A 12,050-nucleotide genomic window follows, 5' to 3' on the forward strand; every position below is an offset into this window, starting at 1 on the left:
CATGGTCATCATGCAGGAAGACTCTAGAGGCAGCATCGGCGTCATCCACAGCGGCAGACAGGATGGAGGCTCAGGCCGGCACAGTGCTGAGAACCGGCTCCAGGCTGAAGCTGTAGGGACAGAAGGTAGATCTGAAGGAGAACCGGCAAGAACACGAAGCTTGGTTAAAGGGCTCACGTGTATAGAGGGATCTGTAAACAGCAGACATTCGAGAGATGGCAACTGGGGATATTTTCATCAGCTTTATTTCTCAGGCCCGTCAGCCTCGAGTCTCCGGAGAGAAGATACCATTTAATTTTCCCAGATCAAATATTTAACAAACACAACATTGGATAAACCCGGCCTCGCCTGCTCGGCACGCGCTCAGCATTTTCAGTTGCCGAGTCAAGCTCCAGAGATTCGCCACGTTGGCTGGAGCTTCTCAGTGCTGGAGATGGTGTGTCTGCGGCGGCGGCGGGGACTGAGCGCAGAGGGCTCTTTCTGGCCGAGAGCGCGGCGTCTGCAGCTCGGTTTCCTGGATTTGAGTCAGAGCTGCTGTGGGTTCGCCCCTGGGCCAGCTACTCGGTCTTCTGCGTCCCCGTTGGTAAAACGAATGGAACAGCAGCATTTCCCCATGGAGTTGTGGTGAAGACCGAACACAAGGGTGGGAGATGACTGTCCGTGTGAACATACTTAGCATTACCCTCCACATATCACCATGACCACCGCCATCACCACCATCATCACCACAGTCACCACCATCATCACCACAATCACCACCATCATCACCACAATCACCATCATCAACACCACAATCAACATCACTATCATCATCACCATTGCACAATCATGATCACCACCATCGTCACCATCATAACCATGACCATCACTACCACACCATCACCACAATCACCATCACCACCATTGGCATCATCACCACAATCACCATCATCAACACCACCATTATTATCACTACCGTCATCACCATCATAACCGTGACCATCACCAGCACATCATCATCATCACAATCACCCTCACTACCATCACTATTCTAATCACTATTGACTTGTCACCATCATCATCACTATTATCACCATGATTGCCCTCATCACCATCACAACTTTCACCACCGCCACCATCCTTCATCACTGTTACCATGAGCGACGTCATCACCATCATCACTTTCCCCCATTACCATCACTATTGGTATCGTCATTGGATTATACAGACCTTGAAGGTCTGTCCACACCAGTGAGGTCAGAAGGACTAGGAGACAGGTCCCCGTTCTCGGTCACTACAGAGGGGACACTGGACACCCACGGCTCCCCTGGACACTACTAACCCACGGCTCCCCTGGACACTAACCCACGGCTCCCCTGGACACTAACCCACGGCTCCCCTGGACACTAACCCACGGCTCCCCTGGACACTACTAACCCACGGCTCCCCTGGACACTAACCCACGGCTCCCCCACCTTCTGTGTCTAAGTTTTAAATACTGAATTAGCATTTGCTAAACCGAGAAACCAACGCATAAGCTCCCGAGAGTTCCAGGTCCTGGGTGTCCCCATGTCTGACTGCGTATTTGGGTGGAGCTTCATTGTCTTCACGGCCTTCAGCTGGAGCCTAGTGGACCTGGGCTCTCGCCTTGGGCACCGGAAACCAGCAGGGACGCACCGCCCACGTCCTCCGGTGCACCCAAATCCGCCTCTTTTCCCAGCAGCATCCTTTGTTAACCGGCTTCCTTATTGAGACGTGCAAGGGAACCAGCACCTGTTTAAAATCATGTTTCTCATTTTAATGTCTAACACAGTCATTTCCACAGAGAGGGCCTGCGTACGACGCTCTTCGCAACCTCCAGTCAACTGTGCGTGTGTATGTGTGTGTGTGTGCACGTGCCTGAGAGTGAGTGTGTGTGAACTCATGCTGTGTGTGTGCATGTGTCTGTGTGTGTGTGAGCCTGTGTATGCACATTTGTGTGCAGACAGGGCTTCTGGGAGTGGGACTCAGGGACTCCTCCATGCTAGGCAAGCATCCACCACTGATACCCACCCCCACACCCTGCCGGCCTCCCTCAGTCCTTAGGAGTTGTGCAAACAGCCCTAGGAGCCCACTGTGAGGAGGGAAGAGAGGTTGGGCCTGCCAGGCTGTGAGCACCTTGGCTGCTTGTAGGGAGCTGGGATCTGCCCCAGGCTCAGGCTGCACTGAGGATCTGGACTTGATCTGGCTTCCATGATTCAGCAGACATCCCAAAAGGCAAGGAGGGGATCTGACAGCCCCCTCTGCTAGCTCTTGGGACTCTGCCAGCCAACGCCCTTCAGGAGCCCCAGGCTGCAGCCCTTCTCCAGCTGTTCATCTCCTGCTCAGGGCCGCTCTGTTTGTTCCAGGGTGTGGCTTTGTGTCTCTGAACGTGAATCCAAGGAGCACCACACTGCTAACTGAGGAAGCCTTTAGCTCCGAGTGAGGGTGCACATCCAGCTGAGCTCTCAGACCAAGGACGCTGCTTGTCTGTCCTAGGGACATGAGCAGGAGGGAAATGCATTAAGTGTGATCTAGGAGTGATGCAGTTACCCTGGTTCTCATGTGCTAAGATTAGCATCAGGCTGGGCTCGGGAGGATGCCTGCTCTCCCAGCATGCTGGAGGCCGAGCAGGAGGAGTGTTAGTTCCAGGCAGCCTAGGCTAAGAATCAAGACCTTGTCTAAAGAAAGGAAGTGTGTGTGTGTGTGTGTGTGTGTGTGTGTGTGTGTGTGTGTGTGTGTGTGTTAAGTTCCTGCAGAGTTCACACTCGTGGTGTGACATTAGGTGAGTGTTGGAACCTCTCTGGTCCTTCATGTCTGTGCCTGTACAGTAGTTACGCTCCTCAGACTGACTGTTGGAGGACCATAGTGAGAATCCTTCCCAGAATGCTCAGCACCTTCTGGTCAGGTCAATGCCAACCCTGAAGATGGATGGTCACCAGGGTTTTGGCAACCCTCCCCCTGACCACGTGGCAAACACAGGATGGACTGAAGGCTCAGAGAGGTAAAGCCAGTATGCAGGGTCACACAGCCTGAAGTAGAAAAGCTGGGATTTGAACCTAGTTCTGCTAATTCCAGAGCCCCATGGGCAGTGATGCTCTACATAGGTGGGCACGCTGAATCAAGGTGCCCGGAACATCTCTCTGCTCCACTCTGAGATTCCATTTCCCGCCTTTCACCTTGAGGCAGGTTGCTACTATGTATTAAATAGGAAGCCCAAGGAACAAAGCCAGGCTTGTGTAATCATTCCGTCTCGGCTTCCTGCTGGGTCTCTCACTTCGCATTGGGAGGAGGGCGTTTGCCGACAGGATTCAAAATGAGTCAAAGACACTTCAAATCATAATCCACCAAGGATATCAATTGTGGACAAGGGTTTGAGGGAGAAAATGAGTCTGATTTGCATTGAGCAGCAAAGTGGTGATGTCACAAGGAGCAGGTGTGGGGCGGGGAGGCGGGGAGGCTCGGGAGGGACAATGAGGGGAATGGCTCTGAAATTGAGCTGTTGAATCAGGGAATCAGGAAAATGGCCCAATTACAGCATCAAATGGAGGGGAGAAAGAGATGGAAATTTACCTGGGGAATGAGGAAGGTGTCTTCCATCCAGAATGCTTGGAGAAAGAGCGACTGTTACTCCACCCCCGCATCATCTGGGGGAAGAGGTGCTGTTGGGAAGAAGGGAGGGAGGGGAACTGATAGGAGAGAGATGGAAACAGAGCCGGCAGACACCCAGTGGTGTACTCAGCCTCCTTGAGTGTCCCAAGCTAGCAGAGGTCCCCTGGGGATCGCAGCTGCCACATGCACCCCAAGGCCTCTTGTCTTGTCTTCTAGGCAGGGGAGCCCAGGAGCCATCACCCACATGGAGGTTCCTAAGGTGTGTCCCCTGTCTATGTGTAGCACAAATCTTAGAAGTTCTTATTAATAAAATCAAATCCCGGGCCAGGTATTGGGGTGAATGCTGAAAGATCAGAGAAGCAGAACAAGCCACAGCTTCCTCACCTTGCCAATTCCTCAGCTGATCCTGTTTTCTCAGACTGGAAGCCTCTGAGTCCTCATCCAAATGGATCTCAGCTGAACTGCTTCTCGAAAACCTGAAAGCTTAAACCGTCTAGTTCCTGGTCCTCACGCCTTATATACCTTTCTGCTTTCTGCCATCACTTCCTGGAATCACCTTGCCTGGCTGTTTCCAGTATAGCTTTAAACTCACAGAGATCCAGACGAATTCCTGCCTCCCAAGTGATAGGATTAAAGGCCTGAGTGCCACCATTTTCTGGCCTCTATATCTAGTGGCTGTTCTGTTCTCTAACCCCAGATAAGTTCATTAGGGTGCACAATATTTTGGGATACACAATATCACCACATCTATGAGTGACTCCCACCTGGCCCTGCAGGGCAGGCCAGGGAAAGGTCAGGTCTGAGGTGCTCCGATGGAACTTGCTGTGTGGCTGCGACCAGGGCACCTGCCCACGCCAAGGCTCGGGGTTGCACCTGTGAAGTGAGCAGGGCTATGCCTGTGGTTGCTCCCTGCTCACCCCAAAGCCTAGTGTGAGGCTCATATGTGACTGACTCTGAGCAGCCAGTGTGTTCAGAGACAAGATGTCTCTCCCCTCATGACCCTACCCGGCTTGACATCTATACTCTGGCTTTCTCCTTACCCATAAGTCCTCAGTCTATCACAAGTGGAATCACCGTGTTCCCAGACTGAGGGAGAAGAGCAGAGAAATCATGACTTACTCCATTCCAGAGGAAAAACCCTTCCGGTGGGCCATGGAACCCAACAGGGACAGGTGTGATGATGACCATGATGGCGGTCCATGGGCAACATGAGGGACCAACTGCCCTTCTGATCAACAGGCATGGTGGATGGTCCTGCCTTGCAAAGAACTGATGAATGGGGAAATTACTCCTGGGAGAAATTTGATAACAAACAAACAAACAAACCATTTGCACTGACCTGGTGTGTGTGTGTGTGTGTGTGTGTGTGTGTGTGTGTGTGTGTGTGTGTGAGAGAGAGAGAGAGAGAGAGAGAGAGAGAGAGAGAGAGAGAGAGAGAGAGAGGGTGAATCCAGATCTGAGCTCATGCCACACGAACACTCCCCAGTGAGCCCTGTAGGGCCTCCTCGGATGCCTTCAGCCAAGCCTGGGAAGGTCGCCAGCAGAAAGAAACACTGTCTGTTACATAGTGCCCATCACATGGCTTCGACTCTGAGGCACACTGGGGGATCGGGTGGCCCTCCCCAGGTCTGCAGGTGGGGAAGCCAGCCGTGATACGGCAATGGCTGCTCAGTCAAGGGTCTGGTGACAGGGAGTGGTGCTGGGGCTCGCCTTCCTTGTGGCCTGGAAATTTCAGGAATAAAAACCTTCTAGATCAGTGGTTCCTCAACCTTCCTAAAGCTGTGACCCTTGAATACAGTTCCTCGTGTGGTGGTGACCTCTGACCACAAAATTATTTTCATTTCTACTTTATAACTGTAATTTTGCTACTGTTATGGATTGTAATGTAAATATCTGATACGAAAACCCCTGTAAAAGGGTAATTCATCCCCAAGGGGGTCGAGACCCACAGGTTGAGAAACACTGTTTGAAACGAAGTGGCTGGTTGCGGTTGTCTGGCGTCCGGGAGATCCTCGCCCTGGAGGGACTTGGCAAGGCTCTGTGGACATTTAAACAGTGGAGGATTAGCCAAAATAATGGGGACAATCGCTGTCCTGGACTCTCACTGAAGGGTCTCTGAGTGGTTCTGTGACTCCTTCCTGGAGCACTGTTTGTGGCTGGCTGAGCCTAGGTCCCAGCATTCCAGGAGTTTGTGCCTTATGGTCGTGTCCTGGATCATTTTATGTCAACTTGACACGAGCTAGAGTCATCTGAGAAGAGGGAACCTCTCTTGAGAAAATGCCTCCATAAGCATTTTTATTAATTTTTTTTCATTTGTTTTACATACTGACCACAGTTTCCCCTCCTCTCCTCCCATTCCTCTCCCTCCCTTCTACCCTCCCCCATCCACTCCTCCTCTGTCTCCACTGTCTCTGTTGTCTGCCTCCCATGGGGATCAACAGAGCATGGCACATCAAGTTGAGACAGGACCAAGCCCTCCCCACCCCATGTCCTCCCCCCAACCCCCCTCCGTGCACCAAGGCTGGGTGAGGCAACCCAGCTTGGGGAATGGGTTCCCAAAAGCCAGCTCAAGCACCAGGGACAGGTCCTGATCCCACTGCTAGGAGCCCCACAAACGGACCAAGCTGCACAACTGTCACACACATGCAGAGGGCCTAGGTCAGTCCCATGCAGGCTCCCTAGCTGTCGGTCCAGAGTTGGTAAGCTCCCACCAGCTCAGGTCAGCTGTCTCCGTGGGTTACACTGTCGTGACCTTGACCTCCTTGGCTCTTACAATCCTTCCTCTTTCTCTCTACAACAGGATTCCTGGAGCTTGGCCCAGTGCTTAGCTGTGGATCTCTGCATTTTCCTAATTAGTAATTGATGGGGGAGGGCCCAGCCCATGGTGGGTGGGGCCATCCCTGGGCTGGTGGTCCTGGGTTCTATAAGACAGCAGATGAGTATGTCCATGAGTAGCAAGCCAGTAAGCAGCTCCCCTCCATGGCCTCTGCATCAGCTCCTGCCTCCAGGTTCCTGCCCTGCTTGAGTTCCTGTCCTGACTTCCTTTGATGATGAACAGTGAGATGGAAGTGTAAGCCAAATAAACCCTTTCCTCCCCAGGTTGTTTTGGTCATGGTGCTTTGTAACAGCGATAGTAACCCTAATGAGGACAGGCATCAAAGGTGACACTTAGACATTAAAATGTCAGGGGAAATGCCACCCACCAGCCCCCGGCACCATATAGCCCTGGGTACTGTGTGGCTTCTCACTATCCCTCCTGCACCACCGAATCAGCTTTAACTGTCAAGTTCACACAAGTTAGAATCACTTGGAAAGCAAGTCTCAATGAGGAGTCGTCTGCTTCAGGCTGGACGGTGGACGTGTCTGGGGAGGACCGGCTCAATTCATCAGTGGATGTGGGAAGACCCAGCCCACTGTGGGCATCACCATTCCCTAGGCAGGGATCCTGAATGGTGTAAGAGGAGCCAGGCTGAGCCCAAGCAAGTGGGCACGCGTGCATTCATTGGTCTCAGCTCTGGACTGTGGATGTGACGTGACCTGCTCCAGGTTCCTGCCTTGACCTCCCCTCAGTGACAGGTGGTCAGCAACCTGGAATTGGGAGCCCAATAAACTACTTCTTCTTTAAACTGCTTTTGGTCAGGGTGTTTATCACAGCAAGAGACACCTGCCTTTTCTAGAAGCACCTTTTGTGTGAGGACAGGGGCTCACCCACCCACAGCTCCCACTGTCTTGAGCTCAGCTCCCAGCTGGCTTTAATTAAAATCAAGTGACCTCCAGAGACAGAAAGGGAGAGCCTGAGTGGACACGAGACACCGAGGAGCCTCAGGGCTGCCAGGAACCTGACTGAAAAGCATTGCAACTAAAACATATTGACACCGCCAGACCAGAATCAGTCTCGGGGCGCCACGCGGCTTACAGGCTGCTTGTGACCTTTGACCTGGCTTAATTTTCACACTCCACACAGAGAAACGCTGCCTATCCACAGACAAGGCATTGACAAAGTGGCTGAAGCCACAGCGGGTCAAAAGCCACGTGTCGGGGGTTGGAGACCCAGCTCAGTGGGGGAAGGACTCGGCAAGCATGCCTGAGGACGTGGGTGTGGACCCCAGCAGACGCGTCAAAAGCCAGGTACGGTGGCATGCTGATTACTCCAGCCTGAGGGGCGGGTTATAGATGGGTCCCCGGGGCTCCCTGCCCCACCCCACCCCCCTGAGCCTAGCTGAAATGGTGGGCTCTATGCTCAGCAAAAGATCCTGTCTCAGTAAGCATTAGAGATCAGTAGTGGGGACAACAGAGGCTGACATCTGGCCTCTGCAGCTGTGCACACAAAACACCCCCCCCCACACACACAGACAGATACACACATGTACACATATACTATACACACAGCATACACACGTACATATGCACACAGACACACACACACATCACACACTCATGTGTACACACACACACACACACGGGTACACACACACTCGGGTACATACACACTCATGTGTTCACACACACACAGATACACACACACAGCATACATATGCAGGTGTGCACGCGCAGAGTCCAGGGTCTTTTCTGTTCTGGGGTCTAACCTGTGCTGTTGTGTTGACACTGACAAAACCCTTGGGAAGACCCTCTGTTGGTGATTGCAGGTAGAGGTACCGGTTGCCCTGTACCAGGTGCTGGTGCTCACCTCCGCTCTATGCATTTATTTTTCACAGAGTAAGGGGCACCATCATTCACAGGAAGTCACTTCCTGTTTTTGTTTGTTTGTTTCCAAACAGACTGAGTCTAAACTCTGAGGCGGGAGATTTTTTTAAATTACATTTTAATTTGTGTGCAGGACAGGGGTGTGGGACGTGCAGATCACCTATGGAGGTCGAAGGACAGCTTGTAGGAGTTGGTTCTCTCCTTCCACTGCATGAGTCCCGGCTCAAACTCGGGTCTTCAGGCTTGGGGACCAAAGCCTTTTCCCACTGAGCTATCCCATGGTCCTTACCTGTTTTGGGGGTGAGGGGACCCTGGATCCGCAGGATGCCTCACTGTCACACACTTCCGCTTCTCCGGAGCCAGCCGGGTACTGAGCTCTGAGCCTCTCCCTCCCCTTCTGTTTTCTAGCACTTTCTTTAGCAGGAGGAAGTGTCAGGCACTTCATTTGAATGCCAGGACCTCACATTATGCACCTGCCTCTTATTTTGTTCTGTGGGTAAAGTGTGAAAGGCCACAGGACTGAAGAGGGGACTGAGTCTCCGGGAGGCTGAGCCCCTGACACAAGTGTGAGAGAGGGGACACAGGTTGGCGAATCCTCCACCCCTTGTTTCGTAAGTGGTGAGCAGAGAATGGAAGGACAAAGGAAGAGCTCCTGCCAGGGCACCTCCAGAAAACGCCACTCACCTGCCGCCTGGCACCCAGTGCGTAGGCTGTGTGAGGGGCAGCGCTCACGTGGAGTCTGGAACCTGACAGGGTGATGAGACAAGCAGGAACCCTGAGACAGCCCTGCAGAACGGGGACTCAGGTGGGTTTGCTCAAAGCACCGACTCCCCTCTCCCCAGGCCTGGCTGGGCTTCCTTGGAGCAAATAGCAAGGGGAGATTTTAAAACCTTGTCTCTGTCCCACTGTGGCTGCCTTCCTCTGAGTCACTCTCTTCTCGATCTGCTGTCAGTTTCCAGGAATGACGGGCACAGGGGACAAACATCTTGTGACAGAGTCAAAGTGACCTCACATCTCACCACCAACAGGACCTTGCCCAGCCTGTCCAAGGTCGACACTGACCTGAGACCCTTTGCCTTGGAACCAAGACATTTTTTAACCCTCGGAGAGACAGGTGTTCAGAAAGACAGACAGATGTGCAGACAGACAGGAAGGATCAGCTCTTTTCCTGTTTTCACCTCCACTGGCCTCTTGGGATGAGTTAGTGGCCAAACCTGGCCCACTGGACTTCAGAGCAGCAGCTCTGACTGGGACACTGGTCCTGACACCCCCTGAGTTACATTATCCGCTTCTGTACTGTAAGGATGGACTGAAACAGAACAGATCACAAAACTAAAGGCCTGAACCATCTTGCTGGAGACTCTGGCCTAGGCTACATAGTAAGACTTTACTCAAGAGAGGTGGAAAGTGTGTAAACGCTGAGAATCTGGCTCCCATGGTGGGTGCTGAGCGTCCAGTGGCTCAGGCCACACCACACTGAGGCTGAGCTCTGGGGCTGGCACTGGGCCACCTGGGCCAAAGACTGGTCTCTGGGTGACCCTGGCCCTTTGCCAGTCCTCACTGTGCTCCAGTTTCTCGCCTGTCGAGTGGGGACCATGACAGTAGTGGTGTCCAGAAGGGTACATGAGTTACTGTTTGTAAAACCCCCATGACGCTGCCTGGACAGCAGGAGCCCCTGGGCAGATTTGCTGTGAACAAAGCTATGGCCACACTCTATTCTATTTCTGGATGAAGTGAGGACGGGGCTCTGTCTGTGTGCGGCTCACGGCAGGGAATCCTGTGCTGGAGGCAGTACCTGCACACAGTAGGCCTGCAGCTCTGGGTGAGACCCGATGTATGATCCTTACAGTCATTCTGATGGGGGACCGGATAGAAGCCCCATGAGAAAACACTTGGGGTCTCAAGAGGATGCATGTGGGAAAGTGGTGGCGTTAACTATGTGACGTTTTCTGCATGCTAGGCTCTTCACAGAGTGGGCCCACGTAACACTACAGATCCCGGGCAACTGAATGACAGAGAGGCTGGTTAACTAGTCCAAGGTTACACAGCACAAGCTGATAAGAGACAGGGTTTGGGGTTACACAGTGGCCCGGGAGCCAGGCCTTTCTACCTGCATCATGGAATTCTTTCTTGGGAGTCGGGGCTGAGAAAAATGTGGCTGCAGATGGGGTGCAGCTGCTTCAGTGCTGTTCACCACTTGGAAAATTCTTCAGGGAAATGCTGGAAACATGAACGGTCTGAGGGAACACAGAGAGAGAATGCTGAGGAAGTTCTCTCTCCACTTGGTCCTCAGTTTCCCCATCTGGGTTATGGGGAGGGTGCAGCCTCTGATGCTCATTGCCATCTGGGGTGCTGAGTTTCTGCCAGAGGCTTCTGCGCTGGGTGCAGACAGTGCCAGGGCTGAAGGGCACCTTATCTCGCAGTCTGATCTCACACTCTTGCGGAGCAGAGCAAGGCAAGGCTGTCTCCAAAGGGCCTGTTTGCTTGGCACCAGGAGGCTGAGGCCAGGGAAGGGAAATCAAAGCAGATTCCTGTAAGAGTTTGTGAAGAAGCCGGTCTGCGGCCGGCACAGCTCCAAGGGGAAGGGTCTCATGGGATGAGAGCAAGGAAGCCCACTGGTCACCAGCCAGAGCAGACCCAGGAGCAAGGGGGTCAGCTGCTAGGCTCTAGCGGCTGTGGCCGGCTCCTCTTCGGTTATTTGACTGCCTCAAGGAACATCCAAAATCCTCAGGTTTTATGAAGGACAAAACATGAAGATGGGTGTTGCTCAAATTTCTAAAGGTCTTTTAATAATAAACCAGGAGCCGATATTGGGGTAAATGCTGAAAGATTAGAGACAAAGGAACAAGCCACTGCCATGTCTTACCTCTAGGACTCCTCAGCCTGAAAAGCCTCTAGTCCTCACTCGAAAGGTTCCAGCTGAAAAAGCCTTTAGTTCCTGTCTCCTCATGCCTTATATGCTTTTGTCCACCCAGCCATCTTAGTGCTGGGATTAAAGGTGTGTGCCACCACTTCCTGGCTCTGTTTCTCTCCTAGACTGAGTCAATCTCATGTAGTCCAGGGCGGCTTTGAACTCACAGAGATCCAGACAGATCTCTGCCTCCCGAGTGCTGGGATTAAAGGTGTGCGCCACCACTGCCTGGCATCTATGTTTGATCTAGTGGCTTGTTCTGTTCTCTGATCTTCAGGCAAATTTTATTAGGGTACACAGTGTATCACCCCATAGGTCTTATTTCTTTCGCATTGTTTATTATTTAGTGTGTCCGTGCTCGGTGTAACTGTGTGGATGTGTGTGAGTGTGCGTTCCAGGGCATCTATGCTGAGACAAAGGTCAGAGGACAACTTGGTTTTCTTCTTCCATCATGTGGGTCCTGGGACCAAACTCAAGTCATCGCCAGTACTGGCTGGACGCTCCCCTCGGAGCGTCTGTCCGCTGAGCCACCTCGACAGACGGGGGATGGGCTTATTTCCTGTTATTTTCCTTGAAGCTTCATCTTTCTGTTCATCAGCGCACAGGTTAGATTCTATCCATCAGCCTGTGCCAGGTCTCTGTCATCCATCAGTATGCTACACTCCGTCACTCACTGCCATGTGTCAATCACTGATCTGTTAGGTATTGTACATCGCAGTATACTGATTGCGGCTCTCTTCAGTCTATCATCTGAGAATATGTTAGATTCTGTGTATAATCTATCTAGATCTATCATCTATCTGGAGAACCTAATAGGTACATATTG

At 52.4% G+C, this 12,050-nt stretch overlaps 1 long non-coding RNA gene across 1 annotated transcript; it reads right to left on the reverse strand.

The window, feature by feature from the left end:
* Positions 1 to 223: 223 nt before the first annotated feature.
* On the reverse strand, positions 224 to 3,649 carry LOC128120586 (uncharacterized). The gene is made up of 3 exons (XR_008221901.1): positions 3,571 to 3,649; positions 2,137 to 2,492; positions 224 to 1,752 (listed from the first exon to the last, which is right to left on the reverse strand). It is a non-coding gene; the product is annotated as an uncharacterized LOC128120586 (long non-coding RNA).
* Between the last annotated feature and the right edge of the window lie 8,401 nt (positions 3,650 to 12,050).

Source organism: Peromyscus californicus, unplaced genomic scaffold (assembly GCF_007827085.1).
Source record: "Peromyscus californicus insignis strain IS unplaced genomic scaffold, ASM782708v3 Scaffold_2__1_contigs__length_46816999, whole genome shotgun sequence".
In the NCBI taxonomy this organism is placed as follows: Eukaryota; Metazoa; Chordata; class Mammalia; order Rodentia; family Cricetidae; genus Peromyscus; species Peromyscus californicus.